Consider the following 27,047-nt stretch of genomic DNA (forward strand, 5'->3'; position numbering starts at 1 on the left):
CGTGGGACAGGTATGATATAAGGGCGCATTCTTCATCTTATTTTAGACCATCTCACAAACATTATGCAGCTCCAAAAAGATCAACATTTGAACAATCACATGTCAAAGACTGTTTCAATCATAAGGAATTGGTCCGGAGCACAAGGAAGAATAAGGAGGTGGTTGAGAAAGTCTACCACATCAAAAGAGATGGTCGTAATATTGCCACTTCAGATATTATCTCAAATGAAAAAGATCCAATTAAAGTGTTGACTTTGGCTACAAAAGGCAATGAGGCAAGTCAATCAAGTGCCAAATATGAAGGGAAGAAGTTGAGAGTGCATAAGGTAAAACAAGAATTGCCATTACTTCAAAGAAAATTGCAGCCGGGGTGCCCACTCGGCTTATTGTATTGGCAAAAGAAGAAGTTGCAAAAGCTTAGTGCAGAAGAACTTGAAAAGAGAAACATGGCATGGGTTCCCAAAGGAGGTACTCAAAATAAGAATTATTTGCAAACTTCCATTACAAGAAGTGCGGCAAAGATGAAGAAGGAAAAGACTGAAAACCATGAAGGGCCAAGCCGAAGGTTTCAAAATCTTTCGGTCCACACATTATCCATTTACTTCAACTATGTCATTGATGCCTATGCCATGGAATTCGTCATTAGGTATGATTGGTTACGCTCAATGGGTGTATTTTAATCCATGGATGCAATATAATTTCTTACATCATGAAAGGGTATTACCAAATCATCATATGTTTGATTAGCTTCACTTTTATTGCAAATCTACATGGCCGATATATACTTATCGTCCTAAGCACATAAAATGGCCGATGGAGTGTTGACATCGTCCTTAGAAAAAGCATCGTGCAAGTTATTTTTCGGCAGACAAGTTTGCCGAAAAAAGGGGGGCATGTGTTGACACCAGATTTTGGCACGGCCAAGAACTTAATTAAGATTGCCTCAAATGGAGAAGTGCTCAAAGTGAGAAAGTTCCATCTCTAAAGCACATAAAAGGAGAAACGAAGTTATGTTTGAAGTACTCAGATTTTGTATTCAGAATACTATTCGGCTGATTACGCCACCAGGATGGCCTCATATGAGAAAGGTGTCTACACGGATTGTCTTCGCCTCATCGAAACGATTGATTATGATATAAAAAACATCTAAATCGGAGTTCGTATGCAAAAGTTAGAGGCAAAACAGTGTGCTGCAAAATTTTAGCCCGGAAGATCCGGGCGAAACTTCCGGGGAGGTTTCGGCTAAACCGAAAGTTTGCACACGGTGCACCCCGAAAACTGAAATTTTAATATTATTTGCAGATTTGCAGGGACGATTTCGACATCAAGATGACCTCGGATGAAAAAGTGATCAACTGAAGAGTTTTTTTCCATTGCAAGATCTACAACTTTGCTTTTTGGACCATCGCGATTCGAGGCCATGTGCGACCTGCAGGAGCTGTTTAAGAGGGCTACTTGATGTAATTTTATCCTGGAAGTTTCGGCCTCCGTATTCCAAATTAGGTTAACTTTTGATGTTTTGGACGGGATTTGAGTCATTTTCTTGTACGGAAAGTCCAGCCGCCTCATATATATGTAAGGAGTGATGGTCGATTGAATAACAACATACAATCGAACAATCAATCTACTTTTTGTCCTAGTTTTACATCTGTCCCTTGTTCTTTCTCTCTCGTTCTTCGTTCGTTCTTCGTGGAAGGGCATCGATCCTCGAGGTTCTAGGGGCGGGCGAGCCGACCTAGGGCAGCCCATTGCCGCCGTGAGTCCAGACAGGGTCCCTCCCGGACGCATGGGGTTTCGGGTCCTCAAATGCACCCGCCGGATTGCTTGCGTACCGCGCTTCCGGACGGGTCTCCTTCGGCATGAGCTGCGGTGCATCAGCCTCGGCGTTGGAGGTACACGGTGACGTGTTCGTGTTCATCGAATCCACAAGGCTGGGCTGTTCATTTGGCGACGCCGAAGTCTTTGGGAAAAATAATTGGCGACGCCAGACACTCGCCATCGACAGCGGCTGTCCTAGCCAGCAGTCCTCAGCAGATGCCCTGGCCATTTGTTGTTGCCATCGAACCTATGGGAAGTGAAGTGGCTCACCAAGGCAGACGAAAGGCGACCCGACGCTCCGGCCGCATGCCCTGTCGCCGAGGTGGTGTTTCTCTGTGTTTGCAGTGACGGGGCATAGAGGAATGATAGGCGAATAGGAATGAGATGGAATTGTGATTAATTACATTATTTTCTTAATGTGTGATTAATTCCCCAACAGTCAATTACCGAAATGTCCTACAACAACAAAAATCTGATATTAATATTGACCATTGGATCAGTTATATACTACCCACTATTTTTGGTAGTACGATGTACCGTAAAAATTCTCTATTCCCGATGGAAGTCACATATAGCGAAGGTTCAATTTCCTTGGGAACCAGCCCCTTAAGCCATTTGTGGTGCTAGAACTTAGCGGTTGCCCAGTCCCCAAGCGAGATATCCGTCACTGTGTTTAAGAGTTCGCAATCCACATCATCGCAGGGGAGGTTAAAGCATACCCATGGCCTATTGGGCTCCCTCCATGCGAGCCACTTCCATGCACGCCCAAATTTGAGGAGGTCTAGGACACCTAGACCACCCAGGTATCTCGGCCGGCACACTGTGGCCCATTGTACCGTACAATGGCCGCCGTTGCTGGTTCCTTCACCTCGCCATAACCAAGCACGGCAGCGTTGTATAATTCTCTTTAGCACCCAGGTCGGCAGGTTTGTGAAGAGTTTGCATATGGGAAAGTAGTGGATGAACCCAGCTCACTGCACCCACGCTACACTCACACAAGAAAACATACTAAAACATTTCAAAAAAATCTGAAACTTTGTGGAATTATCATCAATAAATGTTAGAGAGGGTTGCTACCTCTTGAACACTGCGTTGGTTTTCCCCGAAGAGGAAGGGATGATGCAGCAAAGTAGCGTAAGTATTTCCCTCAATTTTTGAGAACCAAGGTATCAATCCAGTAGGAGGTTAGGCACGAGTCCCTCATACCTGCACAAAACAAATAAATCCTCGCAACCAACATGAATAGGGGTTGTTAATCCCTACACGGGCACTTACGAGACACTACAGGAATCAGCTACTTTGCCGGCATGAACGGCGGACGGCAAAGGCCTTTGCCGTCAGCCGCGGACGGCAAAAGGCTCCGGCAAAGTAGGCTTTGGTAAACAGCTACTTTGCCGTCTGCTACTGACGGCAAAGTCTTTGCCGTCTGCGGCGGACGGCAAAGAGAGCGCGGCAGACGGCAAAGAAGGCGGACGGCAATAATTGCGCTGTCAGTCCGTTAAGTGGCTAACGGCAGGCCTTTGCCATCCGCCGCTGACGGCACAATTGCTAGGGTCTTTGCCGTCTGCCGTATGATGTCATCTACACGTCACTACATGGCAGGTTCTTTGCCGTCTGCCACTGATGGCAAAGTCTTTGCCGTCTGCCACTGTAGGCAAACTGACCAAATGGGTCAGCTCCCAGGAAGCACAGCTGGATGCCACGTGTCTTCTTTGCCGTCCGCGGCAGACGACAAAGAGCCCGTTGCCGTGGGTGGCAGACGGCAAAGAGCCTGCATATTGGCTCTTTTATCAGTTTTTTATTAAATCCAACAATTTTCATCACAAATATATATGACATATATAGATATATTTCAAAAGGCCATTACAGAGCAAACATATAAGATATCCAACACATAACTTCATCGTTCAACATAGAGGCATCCAACCATATATATTACAATAGTTTCATCCAACGATACATGCATAGTTCAACGATACAAAAGAAACAGAGAAAGGGATAAGGAGCACTCCATCTATGCAAGCTTTCGTCAAGTGAATGAAATCTGCAAAATGAAAAATAAGGAAGTTAGAACAAGAAGAGTAGAACAAGAAGAAGAGTAGAACAAGCAGAAGACTAGAACAAGAAGAGTAGAACAAGAAGAAGAGTAGAACAAGAAGAGTATGTCATTTATGAGCTAACTTACGTGAAATGGATCATATATGAGCTAACTAAGTTGAAATGGGTCGTTTAAGAGCTAGCTAAGGTGAAATGGATCATTTATGAGGTAACTTAGTTGAAATGGGTCATTTATGAGCTAACTAAGGTCAAATGGATCGTTTTTGAGGTAACTAAGGTGAAATGGATCGATTTTTAGCTAACTTAGGTGAAATGGATCATTTATGAGTTAACTTAGTTGAAATGGATCGTTTTTGAGCTAACTTAGGTGAAATGGATCATTTATGAGCTAATTTAGTTGAAATGGATTTTCTTGAGCTAACTTAGGTGAAATGGATCATTTAAGAGCTAATTTAGGTGAAATGGATCGTTTTTTAGCTAACTTGGTGAAATGGATCGTTTATGAGCTAAGTTAGTTGAAATGGATCGTTTATGAGATAACCTAGGTAAGATTGGTCATTTTGGAGTTAACCTAGGTGAAATGGGTCATTTTAAAGCTAACGTACGTAAAATGGATCATTTAGGAGCTAATCTAGGTAAAATGGGTCATTTTTGAGATAACTTGGATGAACTGGATCATTTATAAGCTAACCTAGGTAAAATGGGTCATTTTAGAGCTAACTTAGGTAAAATGGTCGTCTATGAGCTAACTAAGCTAATTATGCAATTTTTGACATAAGTAAGCTAAGTACAGATCGTTTTAGAGCTAACTTAGGTAAAATGGATGGTTTTGGAGGTCAGTAAGCTTATTAAGTCATTTTGGAGGTGAAGAAGCTAAGTCTAGGTCATTATGGTAAGCATTGGAGGAAATAAAGCTAAGTCTAGGTCTTTATGCATGTGTTAAGCAAAACACTAGATAAACTTACCAAGATGTAGGAGGTGTAGGAGCGGGGTGGCTCGTGTCGGTAGCTGGAGAAGGATCGTGCGATGCTTGTCTGGAGTTACGCTGCACCAAAGATCATTTCCAATGTCTTGTTAGCATGATGACACTCAAATGTTAAGACTAGCAAGTAATGTCCATTCAAATAAAACTCACTGTGGTCCCAGGAGCAACCACTGGCATCGGTGGAGCGGTCTGACCTGTCTTCTCGCACACAGACTGCACATTTGGTTTTGACGACTCAGTCATACTAGTTAGTAATGAGACAAACACTACATGAATGTTTTGGCTAATCTGCAGAAGAAACTTACCACAAGGAGCTCGTACATGGCCCTTGCCTGCATGTCATTCCATGCCCTCTCCTCCTCCAGCATCTTTGTCGTCCTCTCCTCCAACTCCCGCTACCTCTCTGCCGCCTCCGCCAGAAGTTTCTCCGTTCTATCTCTCTCTCTCTGTATAGCAGCCTGCAACACCACTCACATGACCATTTGTAATTATCGATGGAAGCACACACAATGTAATGGAGAAAGATAAATGAGTACGTATCACTAACCTTGATGGCGAGTTGCACTGGCCGTTCACGAGGCCTTATCTCAGGAGCGGAGCTCGACTGGCGCGCCTTGATCTCCGGGAGAGTGCTAGGACAACGGATAAGTCCATCTCCAATGGCTATGGAGCCATGGGACCTCCCGCCACCAGATATCATCAACAACTCTGGATCAATGGGACCCTGGCTCGGGTTAAAGTCCTCCCCTTTCCTCGCCTTCCCCTCATCTCTATATCTCACGAGCTTGTTGTGGGAGGAGATGTTGGTGAAGTTGTTTGCATCAACGAGGTCAGACTGAGAGAAAGCCTTGACTTTCTTGAAAGAGGCAGTGTGGGCCATGGCATACAGGTCGTACTCCTCTGGCACCTTATCCGCCTTATTGTAGCGTGTCTGAAAGAGAGAAACAATGAAAATTAGTAATTAAAGGGCTCAAGCTAGCATGACGAATGAATTGCATGAATCATGAAGCAAACCACATACCCAGTTGCGCCCGAACTGATATAAGTTGGAGCTGCCTTGATGGTGTGGCACACCTTCCATTTGGGCACGTTTGTCCTTGGCCTCGTTGTGGAGGGCTAGCCATCGTTGTGAGCACCACTCATCGACCAACACCTCCCAACAATCCATCCGATCCGCACACCATCTCGGAGGCGCCTAAGTTAGCAAATAGAAACTTGAGCGCTACGGCTAAGAATTACTAAATGAAGGAACTTAAGTAGAGAAGGCCTTAAGAATTACCTTCATGTACTGCTCCTTACTCAGGAACTTATCGCGGCATGCCGGCTTGGTCTTCTTGATACCACGCAAGGCGTAGTAGTCTCGAACAGCCTACACCCGAGCCTCGTGCCATAAGTTCTGGAGTATGCGCTTGCAGACGTTCTCGATAACATGTGCCGCGTCCTCCTCGTATCCCTCCTCACACCTGTAGAATGTCTGCAATCAAATGAGACAATATTGATTAGTACAATTAATAACTAGCTAGTTGAAGATTTTTAAATGTGTAAAGGAGAAATTACCCAGAACTTTCTGATCACCATGTCTGCCCTCGTGTTGCACACGACACCGTCGATAATCTCATCCGGCGGGGCCGGGGCAGCCACGTAGTGCTCCCAGCTCAATCTAAGCTCTGGAAGCCGACCCTCACCAGGCAACGTGACAAACCTCGGGAAGTTTTGCCGGCAAAGAACTCCAAGGACGGAGTTGGGCCGGCGGACACTATGATGGTGGTCCCAACCCCTGCAACATGACAAGGCCAACACATTAGTTATTTGAAAAAACGTGAATGCACAAGGTACAAAAATATCAAATGTACTTACGTACCTCTCCCCATCAGGGAAAATCAACCACCTCTGCTCGCGGGTCACCGGCACGGACGGGAGCCGTGTAGCACCACGCTGGTAGACGGTGCCCCCCTCCTCCTCAAGATCAGTCGGCTCCCCGCCATCATCAGCATGGCCACTCGGCTCCTCGGGCTGATCCGGCCAGGTACCCCATCCGGACGTGTGCTCCTCCGGGGTCACGTGGGCCGAACTCTCGTGGGCCGAAGGCCAGTTGACCCGAGGCTCATGGGCCCAAGACCCGTGGACCGGAGGCTCGTGGACCGGAGTCCGTGTAGCCTCCTCCTCGGACGAGTCCACCCTAGAAGTCACGTGCTCGGGTGAAACGGCTGGGGGTGGCGGCGAGGAAGGCGCCGTAGCAGTCACCCTACCTCCTCTCCCACGACCACGTGCCCCACCTCCTCTCTTCCTACCTCGTGCCTGCTGGGCACCGCGGTCGACGAAGAAGGGCTCGGCGGTGTGGCCATACTATCCAGCAACGCTCGGCGGAGAGGTGCGTCTGGAATGGAAGACCTCAGACCACGCTCCCGACCAGCGCCCACCATCTTTCAACACCTGCCATGAAAAACAGTAAACGAAATTAGTACAACATAAAAAAAGACCGACATGAATAATAATATGTGTATCACTTAAGTGTATCATCATCAAGTACAACATAAAAAAATGTAATACCTGACACTACGAATAATCTCGATCAGTATCATCAATAAATGCATAATCATCATCATCACTATAATCAATGACAGGCTCATAGGGTTCATTGGCATCAACATGTGCAAGGCCACCTTGACGTAATCGGTCAAGCATTGACAGGTCATCCGCAGCAGTAACCTCTTCTTGTTCCGGCTCTTCTTGTTCCTCCTCTGGGGTGATGTCGGATTCATTGTCGCGGTCTACTTCAATGTTTTGGGGTGAAGTATAGCGGTTCTTGAAACGCTTTTTGGAAAGACGTGTCTCTTGGAAGAATTCTCCTTCATATGTGTCTGGGTTAATGTGAGGTTCATAATCCTCTTCCTTTGGGGGAGAAAGTCTAGCACGTGGCGGCACTTCATAAACGACATCCCAACCATTCAGATTTGGATTAGTTTGGCAGGCCCACGGTAGATAGAATACTTGGGTCGCCTGTTGAGCCATAATATAGACATCAGGAACATCTAAATGAGTGCTTTGGTTGATTTCAACTAGCCCTACATGTTCATGAGTCCTTCTAGTCTCCTTCGGCTGAAACCAATAACATTTGAAGACTACGACATTCGGTGGATTTTCACCATAGAACAGAAGTTCATAAATTGCTTCAACTCTCCCATAATACTCGGTACCTCCTTCGCCGATAGCAGATACACAACAATTTGTTGACTTTCGGTCGGCCATAGATAGCTCTTTGCCATAGGTACGAAAGCGATACCCGTTGATGTCGTACTTGTCAAATGAACGGACCTTATAGTCAAAACCATTAGCGACTTGTCTCAATTCGGCGTCCATAGACTCTGAATTAGCCTACAAGTTTAATATGAAAGGATTGTTCCATTATGCACAAATTAGCGAATGATATGAAATTGTCTAATAGAAATTACCGTTTGTTTGAACCAAGAGATGAAACCGGGATAGCCACCTCCTTGCTTTGCGAGAAGCTCATACTCTTCGACGGAATCCTTTTGGATCTCCGCTCCATATAAGAATATGGTGACGTATCGACTGTATGACATATCCAGGAATAAGAGTAGTTCAAAGGAAATAGAAGTTGCGAAACAATGTACCGAGAACTTACTCGATGTACGGCCGCACTTCTATCAGGTTGTTGAAGATATACAACGAAATGGTCCGCCATTCTTCGTTATCCAAAGATACTGGATGTGAAACACTAGCTGGTGCGAGATTCCCTTTGAATAGGCTGAGGTTGGATCCACCCTTTTTAGGCTCGTCAGCATTGTACCGAGGCTTCGGATTATGAAAATGACGATTTTTGGCTTCGCAGTGCGCTGTTACGAATTTTGCCGCCAACTCTGTGATGAATGCCTCAGCCATCGATGCTTCAATTCTACGTTTATTTTTACATTTTTCTCGAAGCGTCTTCTGCATCCTCTCAGTTGGGTAGCACCAACGATTTTGCACGGGCCCCCCCATTCTTGCCTCGGTCGGGAGATGCAAAATCAAATGCTGCATTGGATTAAAGAAGCCCGGTGGAAAGATCTTCTCTAACTTGCAGATCAACTCCGGCGCCAACTCTTCCATTTCTTCTAGCACGCCAGGCGATAGTTCTTTCGCACAAAGAACACGGAAGAAATAGCTGAGTTCTGCCAGTACTAGCCATTCATCCTCAGGGATGAAGCCACGCAACATCACCGGCATTACCCGCTCAATCCATATGTGCCAATCATGACTCTTGAGACCAAATATCTTCAGTTTATCAAGATTCGCTCCCCTCTTTAGATTCGCTGCATACCCATCGGGGAACATCAACTGCTGTTGCACCCACAAGAGAATTTCCCTCATAGCTGGCCTTCCAAGATTGAACCATGCCTTTGGCTTCGTCCAGTTCTGCTTTCCTTTCGGTTCTTTCATGTTTTGTAACGGCCTATCACATAGCACCTCCAGATCGACTCTAGCCTTAGTATTATCCTTTGACTTCCCATCTATGCCGAACAATGTACCAAAAAGTGCCTCAACAATATTCTTCTCAGTGTGCATCACGTCGATATTGTGTGGGCAAAGGAGGTCTTTGAAGTAAGGCAGATCCCATAAGCATGTTTTGTGAGTCCACGCATGCTTAGTATTATACCCCTTGAAGTACCCTGGACATTGTGGATCTGGCTCGAGAGCGTTTAACTGATCCAGGGTCTGTTGGCCTGTCAATGCAGGTGGTCCAGAGTTTTTGACAACTCTACCCCTGATGAAGTTCTTCTTGTCTTTCCTGAACTTATGGCGAGGATCCAGGAACTGTCTATGCATGTCGAAGCAAGAAAACTTGCGACCGGCCTGAAGACAACGAAACTCAAGAGCTCCCTTGCATGTGGGGCACGAGAACCTTCCATGCACACACCAGCCAACGAATAGCGCATACGCCGGCAAGTCATGCGTCGAGTACATGTACCAGACACGCATTATGAAGTTCCGTTTGCTAAAGGCGTCGTATGTCTTGAACCCATTATCCCAGGCTTCTTGCAATTCGTCCTTAAGAGGCTGCATGTACACATTCATATTTTTGCCCGGATAGTTGGGTCCTGGAATTATCAACGTGAGGAAAATGTTCTTTCTTTGCATAATCTGTCCGGGGGGGGGAGATTGAGTGGAAAGACAAATACGGGCCAACAACTGTATTGGGCTGCCGTCATACCAAACACACTGAACCCATCCGTGCTGATGCCGACTCGAGGATGCCTCGGATCTGCCGCTTTGTCAGCATGTAATTCATCAAACTTTTTCCATGCAACACCATCCGATGTGTGTACCATAATCAGATTCCCATCTGCATCTAGTTCGGTTCTTTTGCCTGTTTTGTGCCATGTCATCTGTCTGGCCATCTCTTCGACCATGAAAAGACGTTGAAGTCTTGGTACGATTGGCATATACCGAAGAACAGTAACGGGGATATTGGTCTGTGTCTTCTCACCCATACCGTTGTCTACCACAATATACCTGGAAGACTTGCAAATGGGACAATAGTTCAAGTCCGCATAGTCAAGCCTAAATAAGGCACATCCTTTCTCACATGCATGTATCTTCTCATAGGGCATCTTCAGTGCACGGAGGATTTTGTCCGACTGGTACAGGTTTGCAGGCATTACATGGCCTTTGGGTAGAAAGCGTCCAAATACTGTCATAATTGCGTCATAGCATTCTCTGCCCAAGTTGAACTGAGGTACTTGTGAGATGGCATCCAATTGACAAAGCTCAGTGTGCTCGTGGAGCGGACGTTTCGAAGACTCCAACATTTCATTGAAGGCCTTTGCAGATTCCTCCATCTCCTTGTCCGAATCCCGAGCATGATCATAGCCTTGCACCATGTTTTCCATCCCGGTACCATGCTCGTCGGTGCGACGACGATCCACCTCAGCTCGGTCACGTTGGGCAGACTCACCATGAAATGTCCACACCGTATAATCAGGCGTAAAACCAATCTTCTGCAGGTGTTTGCCCATTTCAGCCTCTGTCTTCTTTTCCCAATTGCCGCACCGGAAACAGGGGCACCAGGTTTTCTTTTGGCCATTTGCAAATGCGGCTTGCACAAACCCCTTAGTTTTTGTGAACCATTCAGCGCTCCATTTGTTTTGACCAGTGTGACCGGTATACATCCAAGCACGGTCACTCATCTTGACTTTCAGAGCTACTGGACACACAACAATTATATATGTAATTCACCATGTATATATTCATCAGTTGATCTACTTTGTCAATTTTATTACGTCCATGCAACCTACACTCTAATAGGTAATGATAGGTCCTAATCCCACCCGTGTATGTGTAGATTGGGTTTATTTTCCCATGCTATGCTCCGGATCTGACGCAAAATTTCGGCAGCACCTCCCCGCTGTTCTCCTGATACACGTCTCTGCAATAAACAGAGAGGATGTGTACCCGGAGAACAACAGGGGAGGCACTGACGAAATATATGCGTCGGATCCGGAGCAAAGCATATGGAAAAACGAACCCAATCTACACATATTCGGGCTGTCCATGGATAGCGTTGGACAATTCGAAAGAATCAAGGTTATAAATATGCAAATGCATGCATATTTATAACTATGACGCTTTCGAACGGGAGACACATATTGGTTACGCATACTGATGATTCAAGACACATATATAGCGAGCTATCAAGTTTCATCAGAATAGATCAAATAATTAATGGGGGAGGAGGACTTGTCATTTGTGCTCACCCACGAACAAAGGGGCAGAGCTCGTCAAACGCACGGCGAGGTCGTCGAACACCAAACCTCGCAGCGATGAAACAACTGCACATTTAAAACTACACGATCAACACAATTATATATGATGTTTTTCATAACAAAATCGAAAAATATATGACCTAACTAATAATTCACAAATATATGACCCCGTCGGCTTTTGGAAGGCCAAAGAACACCTTTTCGGGAGGTGTCGGTGGTCGGGGTGTCCTGTCGGTGTCGGGGTGCCGTGTCGGGGTCTCGGGGTCGGGGTGTCGGGTCGGGGTCGGGGTGCCGTGTCGGTGTCGGGGTCGGGGTGTCGGGTCCGGCTCGGGGTCGGGGTGTCGGGGTCGGGGTCGGGGTCTCGGGGTCGGGGTGCCGTGTCAGTGTCGGGGTCGGGGTGTCGGGTCAGGCCCGGGGTCGGGGTCTCGGGGTCGGCGTGTCGGGTTGGGTGCCGGGTCGGGGTCGGGGTCTCGGGGTCGGGGTGCCGGGTCAGGCTCGGGGTCGGGGTCTCAGGGTCGGGGTGTCTGGTCGGGGTGCCGGGTCAGGGTCGGGGTGTCGTGTCGGTGTCGGTGTCGGGGTAAGGGTGGGTGTGGTGTCAGGGTGTCGGTGTTGGGGTGTCGTGTCGGTGTCGGGGTCGGGGTCTCGGGGTCGGGGTGTCAGGTCGGGGTGCCGGGTCATGGTCGGGGTGCCATGTCGGTGTCGGGGTCGGGGTGTCGGGTCAGGCTCGGGGTCGGGGTGTCGGGGTCGGGGTCGGGGTGTCGGGGTCGGGGTGTCGTGTCGGGGTGCCGTGTCGGGGTCGGGGTGCCGTGTCGGGTCGGGGTGCCATGTCGGGTCGGGGTTTTTTCCTCTTTTTTCCTTTTCTTCTTCTTCCTATTCTTCCTTTTCGTCCTTTTCTTCCTTCTTCTTCCTTCTTCTTCTTCTTCTTCTTCTTCATCTTCTTCTTCTTTCTTTTTTCCTCTTCTTCTTCTCCTCCTCTCCTCTTTTTTCTTCTTCTTCCTCTTCTTCTTTTTTCTTCTCCTCCTCCTCTTCTTCTTCTTCTCTTCCTTTTTCCTCTTCTTCTTCTCCTCCTCTCCTCTTTTTCTCTTCTTCTTCTTTCCTCAAACTAAACTAAACCTAAATCTAAAACTAAAACTAAATCTAAACTAAACATAAACCTAAAACTAATAAAACAGAAAAAAGGAAAAAACTAAATGTAAACCTAAAACTAAACTAAAACTAAACCTAAAACTAAAACTAAAACTAAAACTAAAACTAAAACTAAATCTAAACTAAAACTAAAAAAGAAAAAAACAGAAAAAAAACAGAAAAAAGGAGGGGGGCTCACCTGTGGCAGGGCCGATGGAGGAGGGGGGCGGGGCGGTGGAGGAGCTGGCCGGGGCGCCGGGGGGCCGGGCCCGGGGCGGTGGGGCGCGGGGCGCCGGGACGGCGGGGGGCCGGGGCGGCCTGGGGCCGGGGCGGGGGGGGGGGGGGGGGCGACGGGGCGGCGGGGGCGACGGGGCGGCGGCGGCGGCGCGCGACGGCGGCGGCGGTGGGGTGTGGGAATGGTGGCGGGGTGAGGAGAGAACAGAGAGGGGCGCGGGGGGGGGGGAGGGGGGGTACGGGTCGTTAGATACTGCCCTCTTTGCCGTCCGCCCCTCTTTGCCGTCCGCCCTTTTGACTCTTTGCCGTCTGCTGGCAGACGGCAAAGAGGTGGACCGTTAGGTTTTTCCCAAACGGGCGGGGGGTGGGGGCCACCTCTCTCTTTGCCGTCTGCCAGCTGACGGCAAAGATTCTTTGCCGTCTGCTGGCTGACGGCAAAGATCTGGCGGACGGCAAAGAGCTTCTTTGCCGTCCGCCAGATCTTTGCCGTCTGCTCTTTGGTAGCTGATGGAAAAGAGCTTCTTTGCCGTCAGCTAGCAGACGGCAAAGAGCTGGCAGATGGCAAATTAGCTGATTCCAGTAGTGAGAGTCAGATCTGATAGATATGATAAGATAATATTTTTGGTATTTTTGTGATAAAGATGCAAAGTAAAATAAAGGCAAAGTAAAAAAGCAAAGGAAATAACTAAGTAGTACGAGATCAATATGATAAAGATAGACCCGAGGGCCATAGGTTTCACTAGTGGCTTCTCTCGAGAGCATAAGTATTCTACGGTGGGTGAACAAATCACTGTTGATCAATTGACAGAATTGAGCATAGTTATGAGAATATCTAGGTATGATCATGTATATAGGCATCACGTCCGAGACAAGTAGACCGACTCCTCCCTGCATCTACTACTATTACTCCACTCATCGACCGCTATCCAGCATGCATCTAGAGTATTGATGACCCACAAGTATAGGGGATCTATCGTAGTCCTTTCGATAAGTAAGAGTGTCGAGCCCAACGAGGAGCAGAAGGAAATGATAAATGGTTTTCAGCAAGGTATTCTCTACAAGTAGTGAACTAAGTGGTAACAGATAGTTTTGTGATAAGATAATTTGTAACGTGCAATAAGTAACAAAAGTAAATAAAGTGCAGCAAGGTGGCCTGTAACACCTTGGATGCGACTATAGCTCCCACGTGTCGAGGCACGACTTAGAGACATAATCGCATTGAAGGCATATGTCGCAAGTTAGGCAATCTTCACAACATCCCATGTAATATGAATAATAAAGGGGAAAACATAGTTGGCTTACACTCGCCACGTCAATCAAGAACATAAATAACATTACATCATCCAAAACACTCATGGCCCGACTACGGTGCCAAAATAGAAGAGAACCCAACATGCGACACGGTCCCAATCACCCCCAACTGGGCACCACTACTGATCATCGGGAAAGGAAACGTAGTAACGCTGAGAGTCCTCGTCGAACTCCCACTTGAGCTCGTACTCGTCACCTGGAGCAGAATCACCTGGACCTGCATCTAGAGTTATAGTATCTGTGAGCCACAGGGACTCAGCAATCTCGCACCCTCGCGATCAAGACTATTTAAGCTTATAGGAATGGCAAGGCAAATATATGTGGAGCTGCAGCAAGCGACTAGCGTTTATGGTGCCTAACTTATTCGCAAAGGAGAGCGAGAAGAGGAGGCAAAGCGCGAGCGAGAAACTAGAGAGCAACCTGCGCAAACATTACTCCAACACCGTGTCCACTTCCCGGACCCCACCGAGAAGAGGCCATCATGGTAACACACTCGGTTGATTCATTTTAATTAATTAAGGTTCGAGTTATCTACAACCGCACATTAACAAATTCCCATCTGCCCATAACCGTGGGCACGGCTTTCGAAAGTTCAATCCCTGCAGGGGAGTCCCAACTTAGCCCATGACAAGCTCTCGCGGTCAACGAAGGAATAGACCTCCTCCCAAGACGTTCCGATCAGACTCGGTATCTCGGTAATTCAAGACACTTCTACGGGTTAAAACAAGACCAGCAACACCGCCCGAATGTGCCGACAAATCCCGATAGGAGCTGCACATATCTCTTTCTCAGGGCACACTCAGATGAGCAAGACGACGGGTAGGCCAGCCCAGAGTTGCCCCTGGTAGCCCCGGACATCGCTCAGTTGGACCCTTGAGTCTTGAGTCTGGACTACCCAAGGGAAAGAAAAGGCTAGGTGGCGAATGATAAAACCAATGTTGGGCATTGCTGGAAAAGCTTTAATCAAGGCGAACTATCAAGGGGTTCCCATTATAACCCAACCGCGTAAGGAACGCAAAAATCCGGGAACATAACACCGATATGACGGAAACTAGGGCGGCAAGAGTGGAACAAAATACTAGGCGAGAGGCCGAGCCTTCCACCCTTTACCAAGTATATAGATGCATTAAGATAACATGGCAATATAATGATATCCCAACAAGTAAATAAATGTTCCAACGAGGAACGGCCTCCAATCTTCACTTGCAACTAGCAACGCTATAAGAGGGGCTGAGCAAAGCGAAAACATAGCCAAACAACGGTTTGTTAGGACAAGGTGGGTTAGAGGTTTCACATGGCAATTGGGAGGCTGACAAGAAAATGGTAGGCATCGTAGCATTGGCATAGCAAAAGAGCGAGCAAACTAGCATAGCAAAGATAGTAGTGATTTCGAGGGTATGATCATCTTGCCTGCAAAGCTGTCAGAGTTGACTGGATCCTCAAAAGCAAACTCAACGGGCTCCTCGTTAGCGAACTCGTCTCCCGGCTCTACCCAAACAAGACAAACAAGCAATAAGGATACAATCAACCACGTGCAAGCTCAAACAATAAGATGCAATGATGGTATGCTATGCGGGATGCGATGTGGGATGCAAAATGCAAGATATGACAGGAAATGCATGAACCTGGCCTCAACTTGGAAAACCAAGTGTGCCACTGGAAATATAGGATGAAATCGCTTGAAAACGATATAAAGATCATCGGAATCGGAGTTACGGTTTGGAAATGGCAAGCATTTTAAGATATGACACCGGTCTGTGATTTACAGCATGTAGGCACCTAAATGCAATGATATGAACATGCTACAGCACTCCAACATGACAACAAAATACATGGCAGGGATGCACACAAGATGTTTAACAAAAGACTAGCACTGAGCCACGGCCAATTCATCCATTATGAGGTTCAAACAAGCATGACAAAAACGCAAATGCAGAACAGATTTCAGACTTAGTGAAATTAACACTTGTCTGAAATTTCAGATCATGAAGCCCTCTTCGGAGCAGCAAAACAATATGATACATGACCTGATTATGACAAGTAAGAAAATGGCATGGAGCTACTCAACAAGCTTAACAAAAGTCCCTAAGTGACCTGGGGCCAAACGGGATCACAAAATATACTAACAAGCACACGAACATAGCTCAAACACAATCAGTTTTCAGACTTAGTGAAAACTGAGAAATGCTGAAATATAACACATGAAGGCATGTTGACGAGCTCGATGCACTCACTACGGTGCAAGTCATGGCAAGGCAAGCATACATACACTATGAACGCACAAAATACAAGCTATACATGCCAAGAAAAATGGCATAGCATGCACGGATCAACCACAATAACACCGGAAAAATCGCAAACGAGTTGACGATCTGCCCAGATTCACCATGAAGCAAAAGTAGAGCTCGATTGACTCAAGCTAGGTTGCTACATAATTGCAAACAAAGACATGAATGGATAGAGCATAACATGATTAACAAAACTCCTTTACTGATCATCCTCAAAAGAGGCACGGATCACTAGGAAACAAGCTGAACATATGGCATCATGAACTAAATAATCCCAGACTTAGTGAAAACTACTAAGTCCCTGAAAACAGATTTACCGGGTGCCTCACTTTGCAAGCTTGCACAAGTCACCACACACATCCTAAAAATGCATGGGTTGCACCTCTGGAAAGATGACAAAGTGCTTAACAAAACATATGAAGGACTCACAGGCATATCATGCACACAATAATCACGGCAAAAATGACAAAAGTCTAAGATGAACTAGCAGATCTGACAAATAACTCACGAAGCCTCCTTCTAACAGCATTTCGGGCATCAAGACGAACTCAAATGAAAATGATGCAATGGAATGAAATGATGTACTCGTCGAGGCGAACATTTTCATATGCTATATGCCCAAATCGGAGCTATGGATGCGGAGATATCACCGGTCAAAGTAGGCATAAAAATTAGGGTTCGGAGGGAAAAAGTCAACCGGAATCTTCTCAGATCCAGATCCAGATCGGGTTACTGTAGCACGGCGGCACGCAAGCCGAGGTTCGTTGGCCGGAGAAGAGCTCGTCGGAGGGAGGCCGTGGCCGGGGCGCTCGCCGGCGACGAGGCGCGGGCCCGGGGAGGCGCGGCCGGGGCGCAGGACGGAGGGGCGCGGGCCTGGGCGGCGGTGGAGCACGGCGGGGGCCGGAGCGGCCGGGCGGCGTGGCGCCGGCCGGGTGCGAAGGAGACGGCGGCGGGGCGCTCGGAGGCAGGCGGCGGACGGAGTGGGCCTTGGGGGCCCGGTTAGGGCCTCCCGGGCCGCGTCGGCGGCGAGGTGGCGAGTGCCATGTGGCGGCAGCGGACTGGCTGAGGCGGCGGCGGCGGTTTCGTCCGCTAGGCGGCGGACATGTCCGGTGGCGGCGGGGGCAATTTTTAGGGTTTCGGGGAGAGGGGAGATCCGAAAATGGAGGGGGCGTATTTATAGGCATAAGTGGAGCTAGGACGGTCCAAATGAGGTGCGGTTTTCAGCCACGTGATCGTGATCGAACGCTCTAGGAGATGGAGCAGAGTTTGGTGGGTTTTGGGCCAAATTGGAGGGGTGTTGGGCTGCAACACACACGAGGCCTTTTCGGTCCCTCGGTTAACCGTTGGAGTATCAAACGAAGTCCAAAAGATAAGAAACTTGACAGGCGGTCTACCGGTAGTAAACCAAGGCCGCTTGTCAAGTCTCGGTCCAATCCAGAAATGTTTAATCCCCACACACGAAAGAAAGCTAGAAATGACCACCGGAGGAGAACGAAGCGCCGGAATGCAAAACGGACAACGGGAAAATGCTCGAATGCATGAGACGAACACGTTTGCAAATGCAATGCACATGATGACATGATAAGAGATGCATGACAACGACAACAACACACGGAGACAAAACCCGAACCCGAGGAAATAAATATAACTTAACGCCGGAAACGGCAAGAGTTGGAGTACAAATAGGGAAAGTTACATCCGGGGTGTTACATGGCCCAATCCTTTTTGTAGCAAAGAACAAGCCTGGACAAACTCTTATATAAGGAAAAGCGCTCCCGAGGACACATGGGAATATCGTCAAGCTAGTTTTCATCACGTTCATATGATTCGCGTTCGGTACTTTGATAATTTGACATGTGGGTGGACCGGTGCTTGGGTGCTCTTCTTACTTGAACAAGAATCCCACTTATGATTAACCTCTATTGCAAGCATCCGCAACTACAACAAAAGTATTAAGGTAAACCTAACCATAGCATGAAACATATGGATCCAAATCAGCCCCTTACGAAGCAACGCATAAACTAGGGTTTAAGCTTCTGTCAGTCTAGTAACCCATCATCTACTTATTGCTTCCCAATGCCTTCCTCTAGGCCCAAACAATGGTGAAGTGTTGTGTAGTCGACGTTCACATGACTACTAATAGCAAGATTTCTCCCTTGTCCTCAGGAACAACGTAACTACTCACAAAGCATATTCATGTTCATAAACAGAGGGGTAATAATATGCATAAAGGATCTGAACATATGATCTTCCACCAATTAAACCAACTAGCATCAACTACAAGGAGTAATTAACACTACTAGCAACCTACTAGCACCAATCCCGGACTTGGAGACAAGAATTAGATACAAGAGATGAACTAGGGTTTTGAGATGAGATGGTGCTGGTGAAGATGTTGATGGAGATTGCCCTCTCCCGATGAGAGGAGCGTTGGTGATGACGATGGCGATGATTTCCCCCTCCGGGAGGGATGTTTCCCCGGCAGAACAGTTCTGCCGGAGCTCTAGATTGGATCCGCCAAGGTTCCGCCTCGTGGCGGCGGATTTTCGTCCCGAAAGGTTGCTTCTTATTTTTTTCGACAAAAGACTTCATATAGGAGAAGATGGTCATCAGAGAGCCACCAGAGGGCCCACCAGGTAGGGGGGCGCGCCCTAGGGGGGCGCCCCCCACTCTCATGAGAAGGGTATGGGCCCCCTGGTCTTCATCTTTGGCGAGGATTTTTCATTATTTATTATAAGGTATTCTGTGGAGTTTCAGGACTTTTGGAGTTGTGCAGAATAGGTCTCTAATATTTGCTCCTTTTCCAGCCCAGAATTCCAGCTGCCGGCATTCTCCCTCCTTATGTAAACCTTGTAAAATAAGAGAGAATAGCCATAAGTATTGTGACATAATGTGAAATAATAGCCCATAATGCAATAAATATCGATATAAAAGCATGATGCAAAATGGACGTATCAACTCCCCAAGCTTAGACCTCGCTTGTACTCAAGCGAAAGCCGATAACGATAAATATGTCCTCATGTTTAGAGGTAGAGGCGTCGATAAAAATAAAATACGGACATGAGGGCATCATGATTATTCTCATAACAGCAACATACATAGATATTGTCATATGATTACTTATGTTCAGGTGATGGTCTATTCACAATGCAAAAGTAGGAATTAGAAACCTTATTGAGAACCAACAAACTATAACCTCAGTCATTGAAGCAATTGCAATTTATCATAACATCAGAAAGAGTCTATGTCAGAGCTAAAAAGCAAGTCCACATACTCAACTATCATTTGGTCCTTCATAATTGCTAACACTCACGCAATATTTGTGGTTACGGGGTTTTAATCGGACACAGAGAAAGATAGGGGCTTACAGTTTCGCCCCACAGCCTTCTACCTCAAGGGTAATGTCAACAATAATAACTCATGCCCCCCTACATCCAATTTGATATATCTATCAGGATCTTTCCAACACACTGTGCTCGCCAAACGATAAATGTAAAAAGGAAAGGTGAAGACCACCATGACTCTTGCATAAGGTAGAAGATAATAATAAAAGGTAGGCCCTTCGCAAAGGGAAGCGGAGGTTGCCATGCGCTTTTATGGTTGGATGCACAAAATCTTAATGCGAAAGAATGTCACTTTATATTGCCCCTTGTGATATGAACCTTATTATGCAGTCCGGCGCTTTTATTACTTCCACATCACAAGATCGTATAAAGCTTATTTCTCCCACACTAATCATACATATTTAGAGCAATTTTTATTGTTTGCACCGATGACAACTTACTTGAAGGATCTTACTCAATCCATAGGTAGATATGGTGGACTCTCATGGCAAAACTGGTTTAAGGGTATTTGGAAGCACAAGTAGTATCTCTACTTGGTGCTGAGAATTTGGCTAGCATGAGGGGAAAGGCAAGCTCAACATGTTGGATGATCCATGACAACATACTTTATCTCAGATATAAGAGAACATAACCCATTACATTGTCTTCCTTGTCCAACATCAACTTTTAGCATGTGATATTTTGATGAGTGCTCCCAATCATAAAATATGTCAATAATAGTATATTTATATGTGAAACATCTCTTTCCTTATTACTTCCTATTAATTGCAACGATGACCAAAGCTATGTCTGCCAACTCCCAACAACTTTTAATCATCACACTCTTTCTATGTGAAGTCATTACTATCAATAAGATCAATATGAACTTTTATTTCTTTTTATTCTTTTTCTCTTTTCTTTTATTCACCCAAGATCATAGCAAGAAAATTAAGCCCTTGACTCAACACTAATCTTTATTCTATAGCTCACGAACTCGATTACATAGAAGGATAATAAAGCAAAACTCACAACTAGATCATGCCATAAACTTTATTCTACTAGATCAAAATAGTACTAATAGGATCGAACTAAGAAAAACGGTAAAGATAAAAGTGATGGTGATACGATACCGGGGCACCTCCCCCAAGCATGGCAGTTGCCAAGGGGAGTCCCCATACCCAGGTGATTATATCTCCTTGGTTGGTGAATAAGGTGGAGGTGTTGTTGATGATGCGGGCTTGTCATCCATCTTCCAAGGCATAGGTTCACCATCATAGAAGGATGATCGAGTCTCCGGAATCCTCGAATCTGCAGCCAAACTCATTCTTTTGAATCTATACTCATACTCACAGTTTTGGTTTTGCAGGTCATAGATTTGGGCTTGGAGGTGCTCAATCTTCTCATGTAGCTTGAAGATGGCCTCCTCGGTGTTCTTGGCATCCGGCTTATAGTTGTTAGTGAACTCCGCAAGCATCATGTGGCTAGCGTTGATTCCACGCTCCACCATCCCCTGGCACTTGAAAACTTGTTGCTGCATTGCTTCGAGCCTCGTCTCCACGCTTCCGGTTCCCTTTGGTCCCTCTGCATCTCGGATGTGCAGCAACCCATCACGCATCTCAATGGTTTGAGGGTGTCGCAGCACCTCCGCTGTTGGGGAACATAGTAATTTCAAAAATTTCCTACGCACACGCAAGATCATGGTGATGCATAGCAACGAGAGGGGAGAGTGTTGTCTACGTACCCTCGTAGACCGTTCGCAGAAGCGTTATATCAACGCGGTTGATGTAGTCGTACGTCTTCACGATCCGACCGATCCAAGTACCGAAAGCACGGCACCTCCGAGTTCTGCACACGTTCGGCTCGGTGACGTCCTCGCCTTCTCGATCCAGCAAGAGGGGCGAAGTAGTAGATGAGTTCCGGCAGCACGACGGCGTGGTGACGGTGTTGGTGAAGAACAATCTCCGCAGGGCTTCACCTAAGCACTACGAAAACTATGACGGAGGATAAACTAGAGGAGATGGGGTAGCCAGCGCACGGCTTGGTGTTTCTTGATGTGTCTTTGGTGCTAGCCCTACCCCTCTATTTATATGTTGAGCCATGGGGTCGAAACTTGGAGTAAAACCTCCTCAAAGTCGGTTTCATCCGAAAGGCAAGAGTCCTTATCGGACTCCAGGGCTAGACGCCAGGGTTCCCGGCGTCTAACCCCTAGACGCCAGGGTTCCTGGCGTCTAGCCTCTGGTCTCCGCAAAACTTCCTTTTGCACTTTCCAAAAGCCTCGTGGGCTTTCCCCTTTGGCCTAGATAAAGTGTTCTCATGCCCAAACATTTCGGGAAACATCCGGAACCCCTTACGGTGAATCCCGGAACCCTTCCGGAGATCAAACACTACCATCCACATATCAATCTTTACTTCCGGACCATTCCGGAGTTCCTCGTCATATCTGTGATCTCATCCAAAACTCCGAACAACATTCGGTCACCAACATACATAACTCATAGTACTATATTGTCAACGAACGTTAAGTGTGCGGACCCTACGGGTTCGAGAACTATGTAGACATGACCGAGACACCTCTCTTGTCAATAACCAATAGAGGGACCTGGATGCCCATATTGGCTCCTACATACTCTACGAAGATCTTTATCGCTCAGACCGCATAACAACATACGTTGTTCCCTTTGTCATCGGTATGTTACTTGCCCGAGATTCGATCGTCGGTATCCAATACCTAGTTCAATCTCATTACCGGCAAGTCTCTTTACTCGTTCCGTAATACATCATCCCGCAACTAACTCATTAGTTGCAATGCTTGCAAGGCTTAAGTGATGTGCATTACCGAGAGGGCCCAGAGATACCTCTCCGACGATCGGAGTGACAAATCCTAATCTCGAAATACGTCAACCCAACATGTACCTTTGGAGACACCTGTAGAGCACCTTTATAATCACCCAGTTACGTTGTGACGTTTGGTGGCACACAAAGTGTTCCTCTGGCACACGGGAGTTACATAATCTCATAGTCATAGGAACATGTATAAGTCATGAAGAAAGCAATAGCAACATAGTAAACGATCAGGTGCTAAGCTAATAGAATGGGTCATGTCAATCAGATCATTCACCTAATGATGTGATCCCTTTAATCAAATAACAACTCTTTGTCCATGGTTAGGAAACATAACCATCTTTGATTAACGAGCTAGTTAAGTAGAGGCATACTAGTGACACTCTGTTTGTCTATGTATTCACACATGTATTATGTTTCCGGTTAATACAATTCTAGCATGAATAATAAACATTTATCATGAAATAAGGAGATAAATAATAACTTTATTATTGCCTCTAGGGCATATTTCCTTCAGTCTCCCACTTGCACTAGAGTCAATAATCTAGATCACATCGCCATGTGATTTAACATCAATAGTTCACATCACCATGTGATTAACACCCATAGTTCACATCGTCATGTGACCAACACCCAAAGGGTTTACTAGAGTCAATTATCTAGTTCACATCGCTATGTGATTAACACCCAAAGAGTACTAAGGTGTGATCATGTTTTGCTTGTGAGAGAAGTTTAGTCAACGTGTCTGCAACATTCAGATCCGTATGTATTTTGCAAATTTCGATGTCAACAATGCTCTGCACGGAGCTACTCTAGCTAATTGCTCCCACTTTCAATATGTATCCAGATTGAGACTTGGAGTCATCTGGATCAGTGTCAAAACTTACATCGTCGTAACCCTTTACGACGAACCTTTTGTCACCTCCATAATCGAGAAACATATCGTTACTCCAGTAAGGATAATTTTGACCAATGTCCAGTGATCTACTCCTAGATCACTATTGCACTCCCTTGCCAAACTCGGGGCAGGGTATACAATAGCTCTGGTACACAGCATGGCATACTTTATAGAACCTATGGCTGAGGCATAGGGAATGACTTTCATTCTCTTTCTATCTTCTGCCGTGGTCGGGCTTTAAGTCTTACTCAATTTCACACCTTGTAACACAGGCAAGAACTCTTTCTTTGACTGTTCCATTTTGAACTATTTCAAAATCTTGTCAAGGTATGTATTCATTGAAAAACTTATCAAGCGTCTTGATCTATCTCTATAGATCTTGATGCTCAATATGTAAGCAGCTTCACCGAGGTCTTTCTTTGAAAAACTCCTTTCAAACATTCCTTTATGCTTTGCAGAATAATTCTACATTATCTCCGATCAACAATATGTCATTCACATATAGTTATCAGAAATGCTGTAGTGCTCCCACTCACTTTCTTGTAAATACAGGCTTCACCGCAAGTCTGTATAAAACTATATGCTTTGATCAACTTATCAAAGCGTATATTCCAACTCCGAGATGCTTGCATCAGTCCATAGATGGATCGCTGGAGCTTGCATACTTTGTTAGCACCTTTAGGATTGACAAAACTTTCTTGTTGCATCATATACAACTCTTCTTTAATAAATCCAATAAGGAATGTAGTTTTGTTTATCCATTTGCCAGATTTCATAAAATGTGGCAACTGCTAACATGATTCAGACAGACTTAAGCATAGATACGAGTGAGAAACTCTCATCGTAGTCAAAACCTTTTTGCGACAATTCTAGCTTTGTAGATAGTAACACTACTATCAGCGTCCGTCTTCCTCGTGAAGATCCATTTAATCTCAATGGCTTGCCGACCAATGGGCAAGTCAATCAAAGTCCATAATTTGTTCTCATACATGGATCTCATCTCAGATTTCATGGTCTCAAGCCATTTCGTGGAATCTGGGCTCATCATCGCTTCCTCATAGTTCGTAGGCTTGTCATGGTCAAGTAACATGACCTCCAAAATAGGATTATCGTACCACTCTGGTGCGGATCTCACTCTGGTTTACCTACGAGGTTCGGTAGCAACTTGGTCTGAAGTTACATGATCATCATCATTAGCTTCCTCACTAATTGGTGTAGTAGTCACAGGAACATATTTCTGTGATGAACCACTTTCCAATAAGGGAGCAGGTACAGTTACCTCATCAAGTTCTACTTTCCTCCCACTCACTTCTTTTGAGAGAAACTCCTTCTCTAGAAAGGATCCATTCTCAGCAACAAATATCTTGCCTTCGGATCTGTGATTAAAGGTGTACCCAACATTTACTTTTGGGTATCCTATGAAGATGAACTTCTCCGACTTGGGTTTGATCTTATCAAGATGTAACTTTTTCACATAAGCATTACAACCCCACACTTTAAGAAACGAAAGCTTAGGTTTCTCACTAAACCATAGTTCATACGGTGTCGTCCCAACGGATTTAGATGGTGCCCTTTTTAATGTGAATGCAGCTGTCTTTAATGCATAACCCCAAAACGATAGTGGTAAATCGATAAGAGACATCATAGATCGCACCATATCTAATAAAGTATGGTTATGACGTTCGGACACACCGTTACACTGTGGTGTTCCAGGTGGCGTGAGTAGTGAAACTATTTCACATTGTTTTAACTGAAGGCCAAACTCGTAACTCAAATATTTTACTTCTGCGATCATATCGTACAAACTTTTATTTTTGTTACGATGATTCTCCACTTCACTCTGAAATTCTTTGAACTTTTCAAATGTTTCAGACTTGTGTTTCATCAAGTAGATATACTCATATCTGCTCAAATCATCTGTGAAGATCAGAAAATAATGATACCTGCCGCGAGTTTCAATATTCATCGGACCACATACATCAGTGTGCATGATTTCCAACAAATCTGTTGCTTGCTGCATTGTTCCGGAGAACGGAGTCTTAGTCATCTTTCCCATGAGGCATGGTTCGCAAGCATCAACTGATTCATAATCAAGTGATTCCAAAAAACCATCAATATGGAGTTTCTTCATGCGCTTTACACCAATATGACCTAAACGGTAGTGCCACAAATAATTTGCACTATCATTATTAACTTTGCATCTTTTGGTTTCAATATTATGAATATGTGTATCACTACGATCGAGATCCAACGAACCATTTTCATTGGGTGTGTAACCATATATGTAAACAGAACAACAATTTATTCTCTTACTTAAATGAATAACCGTATTGCAATAAAGATGATCAAATCATATTCATGCTCAATGCAAACACCAAATAACACTTATTTAGGTTCAACACTAATCCCGAAAGTATAGGAAGTGATGGTGGTCATATTAATCTTGGAACCACTTCCAACAACCATAGTCACTTCACCCTTGACTAGTCTCTGTTCATTCTGCAACTCCCGTTTCGAGTTACTACTCTTAGCAACTGAACCAGTATCAAATACCGAGGGGTTGCTACGAACACTAGTAAAGTACACATCAATAACACATATATCAAATATACCTATGTTCACTTTGCCATCCTTCTTATCCGCCAATTACTTGGGGTAGTTCCGCTTCAAGTGACCAGTCCCTTTGCAGTAGAAGCACTCAGTTTCAGGCTTAGGTCTAGACTTGGGTTTTTTCACTTGAGCAGTAACTTGCTTGCCGTTCTTCTTGAAGTTCCCCTTTATTCCCTTTACCCTTTATCTTGAAACTAGTGGTCTTGTCAATCATCAACACTTGATGTTTTTCTTGATTTTTACCTTCGCCGATTTTTGCATCGCGAAGAGCTTGGGAATTGTTTTCGTCATCCCTTGCATATTATTGTTCATCACGAAGTTCTACTAACTTGGAGATGGTCACTAGAGAATTCTGTCAATCACTATTTTATCTGGAAGATTAACTCCCACTTGATTCAAGCGATTGTAGTACCCAGACAATCTGAGAACATGCTCACTGCTTGAGCTATTCTCCTCCATCTTTTAGCTATAGAACTTGTTGGAGACTTCTTATCTCTCAACTCCGGTATTTGCTTGAAATATTAACTTCAACTCCTGGAACATCTCATATGGTCCATGATGTTCAAAACGTCTTTGAAGTCCCGATTCTAAGCCGTTTAAGCATGGTGCACTAAACTATCAAGTAGTCATCATATTGAGCTAGCCAAACATTCATAACATCTGCATCTGCTCCTTGCAATAGGTTTGTCACCTAGCGGTGCATCGAGGACATAATTCTTCTGTGCAGCAATGAGGATAAACCTCAGATCACGGATCCAATCCGCATCGTTGCTACTAACATCTTTCAACTTA

The sequence above is a fragment of the Triticum urartu genome, chromosome 3A, assembly GCF_056163025.1.
Source record: "Triticum urartu cultivar PI428250 chromosome 3A, HENAU_Tu73, whole genome shotgun sequence".
NCBI lineage: Eukaryota > Viridiplantae > Streptophyta > Magnoliopsida > Poales > Poaceae > Triticum > Triticum urartu.